Raw genomic sequence first — 16950 nt, forward strand, 5'->3', positions numbered from 1 at the left:
CATTATAACTGACTACTTCAATTTTAAAAAATCAAGTACTTAAAAATAAGTGATAAAAAATATATAAGATTTCTATGAAGAAAACTATAAAATGTTATACAGAGACCTTAAAGAAGATGAATAAATGGAAAAATTCACCATTATTCATGGATTGGAAGACTTGATTTTGTTAAAATGTCAGTTTTCCTTAAATTGATTTATAATCCCATATAATTCCAGTCAAAATCTCAAGCAGATTTGTTTGCTTGTTTGTTTTATTCTGGTGTGCAAATTGACAAGCTAATTCTAAAATGTATATGGAGATGCAGAGGGCCCAGAATAGCCAAGATGTTCTTAAAGGAGAATAAGGTAGAAATATGCTCTCAAATATCAAGACTTCTTATTAACTTACTGTGTTGGCAGGGGCTCACTGCTAGCCCAGGGGAACGGGATGAAGGGCTCAGAGTAGTTCATGCATGTGTGAGTACTTGACTTATGGTAAAGGGGCTTTCCAGGAGATGATGGACATCCATATGGAGAAAAAATAAAATTGGACTCATACTTTGCACTATGTACAAAAGTCAACTTTAGGTGGATTATAGACCTAGAGTCATAAGGAAAAACAGTAAGCTTTGAGAAGATGACATATTTCATGTCCTCAAGGTCAGGAATGGGGAATGGCTTCCATTTTCCAGAAGTAAATTTTATTTTATTAGTTTATTTCTATTGAGGTATCCTTGACAGATAACAGTAAACTATTCAGGTGTACAACATAGTGATTCCATATTTGTATATATTACAAAATGATCACTGCTAGTTAGCACTCATCACCACACTTGGTTACGATTGTTTTTCTTGTGATGAGAACTTTAAAAATCTTCTCTCTTAGCAAATTTCTAATATGCTGTATAGTATTAACTGTAGTCAATAGGCTGTACAGGGAATGACTGCTTTAAAAAGACACAGATGCATTAAATACAAAGAAACAGTGATACATTTGTATAAATTTAAAATTGAGAGTGTCTGTTTATCAAAAAATGCCACTAAGAAAATGGGAAGTTCAGCTGCACAGTAGGAGGTACTTCTAACACATGATGAATCCCAACAGCACACTTTTGAGCAAAAGAAGCCAAACTCAAAGAATATACCCTGTATGCTTTCATTTCTGTAAAATTCTGAAACAAGCAAAACTCACTGTGCTGTTTAGGAATGAATACTTACTTAGATAGTAAAACTCCAAAGAAAAGCAAGGATTTTTCTTGATTACCACAAAGGCCTTCTGGGCTTACATAGAAGTTTGCTTTATAATTTCATTAAATTACACATTTGTATTTTAAATACCTCTCTTTCTATTTTTCAATGAAATCAAGTAAAAACTGTTTTTAAATGAAATGTAATTTTTGCCTTTTTGATGGCTTATATTTATAAGAAGATATCCTTAGGTTTTCAAAAACATTTCTCCTGATTTTTGGAAGTCTTTGCAAATAGGTCACATTAGCTAGGCACAGATTAAGGATTGTTTCACAAACTCTTAAGACTTTTAGCTCTGTTTTAGTTTTAACAAAACAGAAGAAATTAATCTGCACCAAAATGGAAATCAGGTTGGTGTCTCCCTACCTTTCAGTGTCACCAAAGCTGTAAAATGAAATCCTGATTCTTTTGATGGTTTTATTGTTTCTTTTATTCTGCTTAAAGCGATCAGTGGTGTCTTCACACCTGCCTTACTGGTACTCCTCTTTCAACGCCTTGTGATGAAGTTGGTTTTGGATCTTTCTAAATGACAGTTCATTCAAACAAGGTAGATGGTATATAAGGCAGGACATAACACAGTCATGCACAATCCAAATTATAAATGAAGTTTAAAATATTTATATAATAGAGAATTAAAAGGCCCACCTGGGAGTTAGGTAAAGAAGGGACAGTAGTAAGGCAGTACTTTCTGAGATTACAACCTCCCCTGTGCTGTCCTTTCTGCCAATCATATCTTTTTTTTTTCCTATTTTTTTTTAAATTAATGGAGGTACTGGGGATTGAACCCAGGATCTCATGCATGGTTAGCACTCTCACTACCACTGAGCTAAACCCTCCCCTCTGCCAGTCATTTCTAATTAGAGTTGGAGGTATGGGTTGTGGAAGGTGTAATAGTATTGGAAGAAATGGAAGGCACCAAGAGCTAAGAATCTCATCAAAGAGATGAAAAATAAATGGATGAATGAGGGTCTGGGTAAGATCCAACAAGGATTCGATGCTGGATACAGTACCAGAAAGAAATTGAAGTGGAGAAAGAAATTAAAATATAAATCATATTAGTAAGCCTTAAAATTAAAAAAAAAAAGTTTTAAAAAGCCTGCTGTGGAACACATTCATATAACTTGGGTCTAGAATGAGGGGCGTTGGGGGCAGGTGGGGCACCAGATACACACGGAAGGACTTGATGGACAGTGTGTTATTTCTGCAGGTGTAATTGTGCTTATGAACATAGCTTGAAATTTTGAAGAATCAACATTGGGAAAGGGACTAGAGAGGCTAATTTTAAAGGTGCATGGTCAATTAGTTGAGTGAAAATGATGAAGGGAAACTCACTGTCTTGTTAAAAGAAGCAGAAATAATGGTATGAGGAAAGAAAAAAGGGCGTATGTTGTAATTATGTGATATGTAAATAGGGTGTAGATAGTGACTGTGATCAAAATAATGAGTGTTACTGCTGCCTCGCTGGTCATGGACATTCACCTCAGGCTTGTTAAATAAAGGATTGTGCCTTGCTCAAATAGAGGTGAAATGTTGTTTGTATTAATTATTTACTTGGTTTTACATTTGAGTAATTATCCCTTAAGATATGTTTCTTTAAGTCTTGAATTATTTCATCAGGGGTTATTCATTCATGATGATACCTGGAAGTCAGCAGTTTATGGTTTTGGAGAGCAGAGTTATTTCAAAAGACTATGAGTCAAATCTGAAGCCTGTCCCCATTGTTGGCCCCAAATTGAAAAGAAAGTATGTTATCTCAAAATCTGTTCTTTGGTTTACCTAATCTAAGCATATTGTTCTTGATCAGGCTGTTAATAACATATGCTGCTGAGAAAAGCTAAGAGACTTCTTTTTTTCTTATATAACAGTCGTGTTTCTAGGCACCATTTCTTCCTAAGGGCATGTAGCTTTCCTTTTACAATGGAAACCACCTGGAGGCTGTATTGAGCATCAGTCCCACTTTGGCTGCATACACTGTGTTCATTTTTCTGTTGTGTCCAGATGGCCCAGGAGATTGCAAATGCCCCAAGGGCATGTGCCTCCCATCACATTGTCCTCCTCAGTGGGGAGCCAGCATCATCCTCACACCCAGCTGGGGCCTGCACTGAGCAGGACCCAGGGCTGAGCTCCTTAGGGCAGAGGCTAGATCTGGTCTTCTCCCTGTCCCCAGTCCCCAGAGGGACTGGCACATGAGACCTGCCTCTAGGGGAGTCTGAGGGACAGCCCCTCCTCCTGCAACCCTGCAGCCCCAGCCTCAGAACACAGTCACCATGGTCGGGTCCTGAACCTTGTTCCGTGTGGATGAGGAGCAGCATATCTACATGGAGCAGGGCAGGAGGAGACTGTGCTCCATGCTCTGCCAGCTGGAACATGAGAACGAGCCCTGGAGCCCTGGCGGCCTTCCCCTTCATGAAGGAGTGGGCAGCCCCAGCCCTGGCTGCATGGCACCTTCATGAGCATTACATGAAAGCACTCCCATGCATGTGTGGGTAAGGACAAAGGGTCCCCGCTGGGCACATGCCACAGGAGCACAGCTTGGTGAGGGGACAGCCGCTGTGGGGAGAAGAGGTCACCATCCTATGGACTGCTGAAGCCCCACTCTGGGTAGCCAGCTTGGTGCATGGAGCATGGGCTGGGTTTCGGCTCCCAGTCACCCTTTTAGTGCCGCAGCCCTGGCAAGAATTAATCCCCACAAAGGAAGAGATCTTACCCTGAGCCTGGCCCCTGGCCTCCCCTCTTCTCCCTGCTGTTGGATCCCAGCTCACCCCACCTCCCCAGCCCTGGCTACCCCCTCTAGGTATCAGTCCCTGGGGGTCTGAGCTGGAGGGTCCACCCTCCCATCCAGGCTCTGGAGGCTGTGAATAGGTGGCTGTGGGAGCTATACCCAAAAGTGAGGATGTCTTTGACATTGTCCTTGTGACCAACAACCACGCTCAGGTGGGCATCCGTCTCATCAACAGCATCAACCACTATGGGGAGCATGAGGGGTCTGACCAATGATGTGGCCCCCAGTGGACTCCCGGGGCTGGGGCCGCACCTCTGCAGGGTGCAGGTGCACCCACTGGAGCCTCAAGCCCAGCGGGGAGCTGGTGAACTGGCTCTTAGGAGACTTTCATAGTGACTTCAGGATTGCTTTCACAGGTAAATAAAATATAATTAATACCTTACCCTAAGCTTAAGTATTTCATCTATCATAATATATTTGGACTCCGGGAAAAATTAATTTTATGAATTTTCACTATCAAGATCAAAATTAAACATCAGTTAAATTTTATGCAATAAGACTGTGATGATCTTATGTAGACTAATCAATCGATCTCATAATAGTATTTATGTGTGAGAGCTCTAAAATCAGAGCTTGGCTATTGAAATGAGTGTCCTTTTTGTCATCGTCTAGGGAAACTGATGGGGAGTAATGTGGTTAAACTATATGTGTTAAGCGCCCATGGCGTGAAGGGTGCTGCATTGTTCCAACTTGTCACTTGCTTGCGTGTGAGTGTCGGTGTGGAGAACAAAGGGCAAATACTGAAGTAAATTTTAATTAAGAGTAGATCTGCCATCTTCATTGCTATTACTGACTCAAGAAGAGTTAAGATTTTTATTCAGAAATTTACCAATTAAAGCTGTGGTCACTGTAAATAGAGGTGTAGCGTGGGTCTGTCTTGCAGGTGGCTGCAAGTCTTAGTGCAGAGAACTCACCAGTTATTCCATTCCTTTCTTGGGAGCAGATGTATCTGTTGTGAAGTTGACTCAGTGTTACTTGGGTGAAAATTTAGAGCAATCACCTGTAAGTGTATATGATTCAATTTTTACCAAAGAGTATTCTGTGTTTATTTCAGTTCCCCTATCTGTTTAATGTAGGATTGTAATGTTTATGAAGCAATAAAAGAAAGAGCTAAATAATGCATGTTTTAGTTTCCAGAAGCATAAAGAATTAGTAGCATAGAGCATTTTGCATTTTATGGGGGCGGTGATAGCCTCCTCCCGTAATTCATATCTGGCCTGCTGAATACCTGTTCCGGCATCAAGTTCAGTTTGGGAAATCCTGGTTCTGTAAACACCTGACAATCCTGTTGAGAATTTCAGCTGCTGGAATCCCCTGCCTGTGGCTTATGCAGATGTCTGCCTTCTTCTATCTTCTCTCCTTACTGCCTCTGAAGTGTCCTCCTTTTCCTTTTGGTGAGGGAAGTAATTACTCACACTGCTGAGACTTGAAGAGAAAGCTATCTCAAGTTAAAAAAAAGTATTTTCTCATAGAAGAGGTTGTAAGTGGAGCCTGCATTCTATAATGTACAATTGCTAAACTCTGGTATATTATGGACTTTTTATAGATGGGTTATACGAACTTTTGTGTTCAAGTAGAGGAAGCTAATTAACATTTGCAACAATTTCTTTCCAAAAATGGCTTCCCAGTATCTGGTTTCTCAGCTAGCTTTTAGAACATAACACATTAATCAAGTGGAAACTGCTTTTGTTTGATATTTATGACAATAGAGTAAGTTCTAAGTAGGTAACATTCTTGTTTTACTTAGTCTAAGAAAGTAGGGTGTGGCATCCTGGCTTTATATGCTTTACTTAGGCTCAGTGCACTGCTTCTGTGACTGTGGGAGGCAGCACTTCTGTTATTTTATTTTTTCAGTTGAAGTACAGTCAGTTACAATGTGTCTGGTGTACATCACAACGTCCCAGTCATGCATATACATACATAGATTCATTTTCATATTTTTTTCATTAAAGGTTATTACAAGATATTGAACATAGTTCCCTGTGCTATAGAAAAGAAACTTTTTTAAAAATTCATTTTTATATGTAGTGGCCAACATTTGTAAATCTCAAACTCCAAATTTATCCCTTCCCACCCCCTTTCCCCAGTAATAAGATTTTTAAGTCTGTGAGTCTGTTTTATAGATGAATTCACAGTGTCTTTTTTTTCTTTTTTTTTAGATACCACATATGAGTGATATCATATGGTGTTTTTCTTTCTCTTTCTGGCTTACTTCATTTAGAATGATGATCTCCAGGTCCATCCATGTTGCTGCAAATGGCATTATTTTATTCTTTTCTTCTGGCAGAGTAGTATTCCATTGTAAAAATATACCACATCTTCTTTATCCAGTCATCTGTTGAAGGATATTTAGGTTATTTCCATATCTTGACTATTGTAAATAGTGCTGCTATGAACACTGGGATGCAGATGTCTTTTCAATTTAGAGTTCCCTCCAGATATATACCCAGGAGTGGGATTGCCGGGTCATATAGTAAATCTACTTTTAGTCTTTTGAGGAATCTGCATACTGTTTTCTGCAATGGCTGCACCAAACTGCATTCCCACCAGCAGTGTAGGGGGATTCCATTTTCTCCACACCCCCTCCAGTGTTTATCATTCAGGCATCACCTCTGTTTTCTTTTTATTCTTTATGAAGTTTGGCATTGGAAGGCAACTTCTCATAAAAGTAATAGTTTAATGAAATTAGACCTTTAGAAGTATTTTCCATGAATTAAAAAAAAAAAAAGTATCACCTAAGATTTTTTTTCTTCCTTTAGTTCCCTTGGCCCTTCTCCTTTGGTTACTTTTCAAAACAAGGTCCAATACAAAACTAGGTAATCTTTTTCTTTGTATCCAGATGTCTGAAGCAATACTTCTCTTTATTTTGTTTGTACGTTTCCCCAGTGCAGTGACAATTATACCTAAGACTTGCAGAGCACTTACTGTGTTTCAGATACAGCTTTATGTTCTTTACATAAATTAGATTACTTAATCTTTTCAAATATTCCTTAAGGTAGGTGTTATCTTCATTTTACAGATGAGGAAAGTGAATCACAGGGAGGCTAAAAACTTTGCCAAGATCCTATAGTGTGTAAATGACCAAGCTAGGAGAAGAACCCAGCCGTCTGGCTGCAGGAATTGTATTCTCTTTACTTCACAGAGATTTCAAATATTTTTATTCTTTTGTTTTTCTCCTTTGTTATCTCCCCCTTCTCACCTCCTCTCTCCCTCTCCCCCATGCTTTCCTTCCCCTTTCTCTTCCCCACACCCTGGATCTCCATGGTAGATAGACTGAATCACCACCCATCCAGTATCCTCCATGATGTGACTGCTTCAGGCACTTCAGACTTAACACATCAAAATCTGACCTTCTTTCCCCCAAACCCTCTTCTGCCTTCTCTGTTTCACATCTCAGTTGATGACACTATCATCTGCCCAGTCATGAACATAAGCAACATTCTAGAGTTTTCTCTAGATCTATCACAACTACCTTAGTTCAGACTCTTAACTCTCTCTCTCTCTTTTCCCTTCTAATTGTGGTAAAATACATATGACATAAAATTTACCATCTTAACCATTTTAAGTGTTCAGTAGTATCGAGTTTACCCATATTGTTATACAGCCTCCACCACCATCACCCATTTCCAGAATTCTTTTCATCTTACAAAACTAAAACTCTATACCCATGAAAAAAAAACCTCTCCTTTACCCCTTTTCCCCAGTGCTTGGCAGACATCATTCTACTTTGTATCTATGGGCTTGAGAACACTAGGTACCACATGAGTGGAATCAGGCAGCATTTGTCCTTCTGTGATTGGTTTATTTTACATAGCATGATGTCCTCAGAGTTCATCCATGTTGTAGCATGTGTCAGAATTTCCTTTCTTTTTGAGGCTGAATAACATTCCCTTGTGTATACAGTTGTCCCTCGGTATCTGTAGGGGATTGGTTCCAGGATCCCCTACAGACACCAAGATCCATGGTACTCACATTCCTTACATAACATGGCATAGTATTTGCATATAACCTGTGAACACTGTTCTGTATACTTCAGATAATCTCTGGATTACTTTATCACATCTGATACAGTGTAAATGCCATGTAAATAATTATAAGTGCAATGTAAATGCTATGTATATAGTTGCTGGCATGAGGCAAATTTAAATTTTGCTCTTTGGAACTTTCTGGAGTTTTTTTCCAAATAATTTTGATTCATAATTGACTGAATCTGTGGATGTGAAACCATGGATACTGAAGGCTGACTGTATATACCATATTATGCTTATCAATTCATCTGTCCATGGATACTTGGGTTCCTTCCACCTTTTGTCTGTTTTGAATAATGCCTTTATGAAATTGGGTGTGCAGATTTCTCTTTGAGATTCTGCTGTCAATTCTGTGGGGTATATACCCAAAGGTGGAATTGCTGGACCCTACAGTAATTCTATTTTTAATTTTTTGAGGAGTCATGAAACTGTTTTCCACTGCAGCTCCACCAATTTACATTCCCACCAACTGTGCACAAAGGTTTGAATTTCTCCACATCCTTACCAACACTTGCTATTTCCTGTTATTTATAGTAGCCATCCTAATAGGTGTGAGGTGGTTTCTCATTATGCTTTTGATATTTGCATATTTGATATTTGATGATTAGCAATGTTGCACTTTGCATATGTTTATTGTCCATTTTTATAATTTCTTTAGATAAATGTTTACTCAAGTCTTTTGCCCGTTTCTAAAATTGTATTGATGACTTGGAGAGCTTCTCTATATATTCTGCATATTAATCCCTTATCATATATGGGATTTGCAAATATTTTCTCCCCATTGGTGGGCTGTCTTTTCACTCTGTTAATAATGCATGCCCTTATCTCTCAGCTGAACTGTTCATGGCCTTCCTATGATTTCTTTCTAATTCACCTTCCCACTGCTGTACAAGAGAACTATGATGCAAATCTGATCCTGTTCAGAAAGATGGCTCAACATATGCAAGTCAACAAAAGAAAAGACAAAACCTATATTATCATCTCAATAAGATGCAGAAAAAGCATTTTATAAAATTCAACATCCGTTCATGATAAAAACTTTCACCAAAGTGGATATTGAGAGAACGTATCTCAACATAATAAAAGCCTTTTACTACAAACCCACAGCCAACATAATATTCTGTGATCAGAAGCTCAAAGCCTTCCCACTAAATTCAGAAGGATGAGGATACCTTCTCTGCCCACTTCTATTCAACATAGTAGTAGAAGTCCTAGGCACTCCAGTCAGATGAGAAAAAGAAATTAAAGGTTTCAATACTGGAAGGGAAGAGGTAAAATTGTCATTATTTGCAGATGACATGATACTCTATATAGAGAACTCTGAAGACAGTACACAAAAACTGTTAGAAGTAATACATGAATTCAGCAAGATAGCAGGATACAAGATTAATATATAAAAATCTGTTGCATTTCTTTACACTGACAATGAAATATCAGAAAGAAAAAGCAAAACAAAAAATCCCATTTAAAATTGCATCAAACAAACAAACAAACCTAGGAATAAACTTAACCAAAGAGGTGAAAAGCCTTTAAGCTGAAAACTGTAAAGCATTGAAAAAAGAAACTGAAGATGATTCACAAAAATGGAAAGGTATCTCATGCTCTCGGATTGGAATAATATTGTTAAAATGGCCATAGTATCTAAAGCAATGTACAGATTTAATGCCATCCCTGTCAAATTACCCAGGACATTTTCCATAGAACTAGCACAAATCATTTTAAAATTTATATGGAACCACAAAAGACCCAAAATTGCTGAAGTAATCCTAAGAAAAAAGAACAAAGCTGGAGGCATAACCCTCCCAGACTTCAGACAATACCACAAAGCTACAGTTATCAAAACAGCATGGTATTGGCACAAAAACAGACATATAGATCAGTGAACAGAATAGAGAGCCCAGAAATGAAACCACAAATATACAATCAATTAGTCTATGACAAAGGAGGCAAGAATATACAATGGAGAAAAGACAGTCTCTTCACAAATGGTATTGGGAAACTGGACAGCTTTATGTAAATCATGAAACCAGAACACTCCCTCACATCATATACCAAAATAAACTCAAAATTGCTTAAAGACCTAAATATAAGACATGATACCATGAAACTCCTACAAGAGAACATAGCCAAAACAATTTTCGGTATAAATTGTAGCAATATTTTCTTAGATCTGTATCACAAGGCAAAAGAAATAAAAGCAAAAATTAAAAAATGGAACCAAATTAAACTTAAAATCTTTGGCACAGAAAAGGAAACTATCGATAAAATGAAAAGACAGTGTATGGAATGGGAGAAAATATTTGCAAACAATGTAACCAAAAAGGGGTTAATATGCAAAATATATAAGTAGCTCATACAACTCCATATCAAAAAACAAACAACCCAATCAAAAAATGGGCAGAAGATCTGAATAGACATTTCTCCAAGGAAGACATACAGATGGTCAGCAGGCACATGAAAAGATGCTCAACATTGCTAATTGTTAGAGAAATACAAATCATAGAAACCACAATGAGATATCACCTTACACCTGTCAGAATGGCCATCATCAAAAAGTCTACAAATGAATGCTGGAGAGGTGTGGAGAAAAGGGAACCCCTCTACACTGCTGGTGGGAATGTAAGTGATATCATATATTTGTCCTTCTCTGTTTTGACCTCAAATTTAAGAGTTATTTGATCTCATTCTGGGAAAAGTCCATTGGTGTTTTGATAGAGATTTCATTGACTCTGTAGATTGCCTTGAGTAGTAGTATGATCATTTTAACAATATTAATTCTTCCAGTCCAAGAGCATGGTATTTCATTTGTGTCATCTTCAATTTCTTTCATCAGTGTGTTATAATTTTTTGAGTGTAAGTCTTTTACCTCCTTGGTTAGATATTCTCATGTATTTTATTCCTTTTGACATGATTGAAAATGAGATTGTTTTCTTAATCTCTCTTTCTGATAGTTAGTTGTTAATGCATAGATATACAACAGATTTCTGTGTATTAACTTTGTATTGTATCCTGCAACTGTACTGAATTCATTTATTAGTTGTAATAGTTTTTTGGTGACATTGTTAGGATTTTCTATATGTAGTATCATGACCTCTGCAAACAGTGACAGTTTTACTTCTTCCTTTCCAGTTTAGATTCCTTTTATTTATTTTTCTTGTCTGATTGTTGTGGCTAGGACTTCAAATACTATGTTGAATAAAAGTGGCAAGAGTGGGCAATCTTGTCTTGTTCCAGATCTAGAGGAAATGCTTTCAGCTTTTCATCATTGAGTATGATGTTAGCTTTAGGTTTATCATATATCGCCTTTGCTATGTTGAAGTATGCTCCCTGTGTACCCACATTTTGGAGAGGTTTTTTTTTTTGTCATAAGTGGATTTTGAATTTTGTCAAAACCTTTTTCTGTATCTGTTGAGATGGTGTATCACAATGATTAATTTGTGGTTATTGAATTATCTTTACATACGGAGGATAAATCCCACTTGACCATGGTTTATGATCAATTCAGTTTGCTAATATTTTGTTGAGGATTTTTGCATCTGTGTTCATCAATGACTTTGCTTGTCATGTGTGTGTGATATCTTTGATTGGTTTTGGTGTCAGGTTTTACATCTGTGTTCATCAGTGACTACCTCTGTGTGTGTGTGTGTGTGTGACTGATATCTTTGACTGGTTTTTGTAACAGGATGATTTAGGAAGTTTGGAAGTATTTCTTCTGCTGTTTTTGGAAAAGTTTGAGAAGGATAGGTATTAACTCCTCTTTAAATATTTGGAATAATTTACCTATGAAGCTATCTGGTATGGACTCTTGTTTATTGGGTATTTTTTTTTAAATTATGGTTTCAGTTTCATTCCTTGCAACCAATCTGTTCATATTTCTATTTTTTCCTGATTGCATCTTGAGAGATTTTACATTTATAAAAATTCATCTATTATATGTTGTCTACTTTATTCACATATAATTGTAGTAATCTTTTATGATCCTTTGTATTTCTGTGGTGTTGGTTGTAATTTCTTTTTCAGTTCTGATTTTATTTATCTGAGGACTCTTTCTTGATGAGTCTGGTGAAAAGTTTATCAGTTTTATTTATCTATCCAAAGAACCAGTTCATTGATCTTTTCTATTGTTGTAGTCTCTAGTTCATTTATTTCTGCTCTGATCTTATTATTTCTTTCCTTCTACCAACTTTGGATTTTATTTTTGTTTTTCCAGTTCCTTTAAGTTTGAAGATAGGGTTTCCCCCTTGTTTCCTGAGGTAGTCTTGTATTGCTATAAACCTCCCCCTTAGAACTGCTTTTCCTACATCCTACAAATTTTGGATTGTTGTGTTTCCATTTTTATTTGTTTCCAGACATTTTGTGATATCCTTTTTCTTCAATGAGCCATTAGTTGTTTAGTAGCATGCTGTTTATCCTCTCTGTGATTTTTGCAGTTTTTTTCTTATAGTCAATTTCTAGTCTCACTGTGGTCAGAAAAGATGCTTGATATGATTTCAATTGTCTTTAATTTACTGAGGCTATTTTTGTGGCCTGGCATATTATCTATACTGGAGAATGACCATGTGTGCTCAAAAATAATGGATATTCTGCTACTTTTGGATGGAATGCTTTGTGTAGATTTATTAAGTTTATCTGAACTAATATGTCATTTAAGCCAGTATTTCCTTATTGATTTCCTGCTTATGTGATCTGTTCATTGATATAAATGAGGTGATAAAGTCCCCTACTATCATGTTACTCTTAATTTCTCTTTCTATGTTTGTTAAAATCTACTTTATGTATTTTTTTTTACTTGTTTTTTTTTACTTTACGTATTTAGATGCTCCTATGTTGGGTATGTGTATATTTACAATTTTTATATATTCCTGTTGCATTGATCCCTTTATAATTAGTAATATCCACTTTTGTCTCTTGTTATAGTCTTGGTTTTAAAGTCTCTTTTGTCTGACATAAGTATTGCTACTCAGTTTTCATTTCCATTCACATGGAATACCTTTCTCCATTCCCTCACTTTCAGTCTGTATCTTTTTATCTGAAGTGAGTGTCTTGTAGACAGCATATATCTGCATCTTGTTTATGTATCCATTCAGCCATTCTTGTCTTGACTAGAGTATTTAGTCCATTTACTTTTAAAGTAAGTATTGATAGCCATTTATTTATTGCCAGTTTGTTAATTGTTTTCTGGTTGTTCTTGTAGGGTTTTTGTTTGTTTATTTCTTCTTTTGCTCTCTTCCTGTGTGATTTGATGACCATCTTTAGTGTTTTGTTTGGATCTCTTCTTTTTTTGTGTGTGTATCTATTGAAAATTTTTGGTTTGGGGTTTCCATGAGGCTTACATATAGCAACCTGTATATATTTGTGGTAATTGTAAGTTGCTGATCTCTTAAACTCAAACATGATCCAACAACCCTGTATTTTTACTCCCCCCTCTACTCCACATTAATGGTTTTCAAATCATATTTTACTTCTTTTTATTTTGTGTCTCCCTTAACTACTTGCTATGGATATAAGTGATTTTACTACCTTTGTCCTGTAACTTTCCTACTGGCTTTACAATTGCTCTACTATATTTACAGTATATTTGCCTTTACCAATGATTTTCTTTCCTTTCATAAATTTTTTTCTTGTGTTTCTTGGTCATTTGTCTCTATTTTTTAAACTTTTTTTTTATTGACTTATAGTCCTTCTACAATGTTGTGTCAAATTCCAGTGTAGAGCACAATTTTTCAGTTATACATGAACAAATATATATTCATTGTCACATTTTTTTCTTTGCTGTGAGCTACCACAACATCTTGTATATATTTCCCTGTGCTATACAGTATAATCTTGTTTATCTATTCTACATATACATGTCAGTATCTACAAATTTTGAAATCCCAGTCTGTCCCTTCCCAACCCCTGCCTCCTTGGCAATCACAAGTGTGTATTCTATGTCTATGAGTCTGTTTCTTTCTTTTTATTTTTTTTAGATTCCACATATAAGCAATCTCATATGGCATTTTTTTTTTCTCTTTCTGGCTTACTTCACTTAGAATGACATTCTCCAGGAGCATCCATGTTGCTGCAGATGGCATTATGTTGTCAGTTTTTATGGCTGAAGAGTATTCCATTGTATAAATATACCACTTCTTCTTTATCCAGTCATCTGTTGTTGGACATTTAGGCTGTTTCCATGTCTTGGGTATTGTAAATAGTACTGCTATGAACATTGGGGTGCAGGTGTCATTTTGAAGTAGGGTTCCTTCTGGGTATATGCCCAGGAGCAGGATTCCTGGATCATAAGGTAAGTCTATTCCTAGTATTTGAGGAATCTCCATACTGTTTTCCACAGTGGCTGCACCAAACTGCATTCCCACCAGTGGTGTGGGTGGGTTCCCCTTTCTCCACAGACTCTCCAGCATTTGTCATTTGTGGACTTTTGAATAATGGCCATTCTGGTTGGTGTGAGGTGATACCTCATCATAATTTTGATTTGCATTTCTCTGATAATTAGTGATATTGAGCATTTTTTTCATGTGCCTATTGATCATTTGTATTTCTTCCTTGGAGAATTGCTTGTTTAGTTCTTTTGCCCATTTTTGGATCGGGTTGTTTGGTTGTTTCTTATTAAGTCATATTAGCTGCTTATATATTCTGGAGATCAAGTCTTTGTCAGTTTCATCATTTGCAAAAATTTTCTCCAATTCCATAGTTTGTCATTTTGTTTTCCTTATGGTTTCCGTTGCTGTGCAGAAGCTTGTAAGTTTCATTAGGTCCCGTTTTTTATTCTTGATTTTTTTTCTATTGCTTGAGTAGACTGCCCTAGGAGAACATTTTTGAGATGTATGTCAGATAATGTTTTACCTATATTTTCTTCTAGGAGGTTTATTGTATCTTGTCTTATGTTTAAGTCTTTAATCCATTCTGTTTATTTTTGTGTATGGTGTAAGGGAGTGTTCTAGCTTCATTTATTTACATGCTGCTGTCCAGTTTTCCCAACACCATTTGCTGAAGAGACTGTCTTTATTCTATTGTATATTCCTGACTCCTTTGTCAAAGATTGGTTGACCAAAAGTTTGTGGGTTCATTTCTGGGTTCTCTGTTCTGTTCCATTGGTCTATATGCCTGTTTTTGTACCAATACCATGCTGTCTTGATGACTGTACCTCTATAGTGTTGTCTGAAGTCTGGGAGAATTATTCCTCCAGCCTTTCTTTTTCTTCAGTAATGCTTTGGCAATTCTAGGTCTTTTGAAATTCCATATAAATTTTATTATGATTTGTTCTAGTTCTGTGAAATATGTCTTGGGTAATTTGATAGGGATTGCATTCAATCTGTACATTGCCTTGGGCAGGGTCACCATTTTAACAATATGGATCTTCCAATCCAGGAGCATGGGATATCTTTCCATTTTTTAAAATCTTCTTTAATTTCCTTCATCAATGGTTTATAGTTCTCTGTGTATAAGTATTTCACCTCCTTGGTTAGATTTACTCCTAGATATTTTATTACTTTGGTGCTATTTTAAAGGGGACCATTTTTTTACTTTCTTTTCCTGTTGATTCATCATTAGTGTAAAGAAATGTAACTGATTTTTGAACATTAATCTTGTAACCTGCTACCTTGCTGAATTCTTCGATTAGTTCTAATAGTTTTAGTGTGGACCTTTTAGGGTTTTCTATATATAGTATCATGCCATTTGCATATAGTGACACTTTTACCTCTTGTTTTCCAATTTGGATCCCTTTTATTTTTCTTTCTTGCCTGATTGCTGTGGCTAGGAATTCAAGACTATGTTGAATAGGAGTGGTGATAGTGGGCATCCTTGTCTTGTCCCAGATTTTAGTGGGAAACTTTTAAGTTTTTCACTGTTGAGTACTATGCTGGCTGTATGTTTGTCATATATAGCTTTTATTATGTTGAGATATGTTCCCTCTATACCCCCTTTGGTGAGAATTTTTATCATAAATGGGTGCTGAAATTTATCAAATGCTTTTTCTGCATCAATTGAGATGATCATGTGGTTTTTGTCCTTTCTCTTGTTGATGTGATGTATTACATTGATTGATTTGCGTATGTTGAACCATCCTTGTGTCCCTGGGATGAACCCAACTTGGTAATGATGTATCATCTTCTTTATGTGCTGTTGGATTCTATTTGCTGATGTTTTGGTGAGGGTTTTGGCATCTATGTTCATCAGTGATATTGGCCTATAATTCTCTTTTTTGGTAGTGACTTTGCCTGGTTTTGGTATCAGAGTGATGGTGGCTTCATAGAATGAGTTTGGAAGTATTCCCTCCTTTTCAATCTTCTGGAAGAGTTTGAGAAGGACTGGTATGCGTTCTTCTTTGTATGTTTGGTAGAATTCCCCAATGAAGCTGTCCGGTCCTGGATTTTTATTTGTAGGGAGGTTTTTTATTGCTATTTCTATTTCATTTCTATTGATCGGATTGTTCAAGTTGTCAGTTTCTTCTTGATTCAGTCTTGGTGGACAGTATGTTTCCAGAAACTTGTCCATCTCCTCTAGGTTATCCAGTTTGCTTCCATATAGTTTTTCATAATATTCTCATATGATATTCTTTATTTCTATTTTATTTGTTGAAATTTCTCCATTTTCCTTTCTTATTTTGTTAATTTGTGCTCTCTCTTTTTTCTTCTTTTTGAGTTTGGCCAGAGGTTTGTTGATTTTATTTACTTTTTCAAAAACCAGCTTTTGGTTTGATTGACTTTTTCTGTGTTTTTTTTAAATACCTATATTATTTATTTCCTCCCTGATCTTTATAATTTCCTTCCTTCTGCTGCCTTTGGGTTTTTTTGTTCTTCTTTTTCTAGTTCTTTCAGCTGTTGGGTAGATTATTTATTTGAGATTATTCTTTTTTTGAGGAAGGCCTGCATCGCTTTAAACTTCCCTATTAGCACTGCCTTTGCTGTG

General features: G+C 36.5%; 1 protein-coding gene across 1 annotated transcript in view; it reads left to right on the top strand.

The window, feature by feature from the left end:
* Positions 1-16950, top strand: part of LOC135319951 (saccharopine dehydrogenase-like oxidoreductase) — a 98324-nt gene that overhangs the window by 14883 nt on the left and 66491 nt on the right. The window lies entirely within an intron of this gene.

Source organism: Camelus dromedarius, chromosome 35, assembly GCF_036321535.1.
Source record: "Camelus dromedarius isolate mCamDro1 chromosome 35, mCamDro1.pat, whole genome shotgun sequence".
Taxonomy (NCBI): domain Eukaryota; kingdom Metazoa; phylum Chordata; class Mammalia; order Artiodactyla; family Camelidae; genus Camelus; species Camelus dromedarius.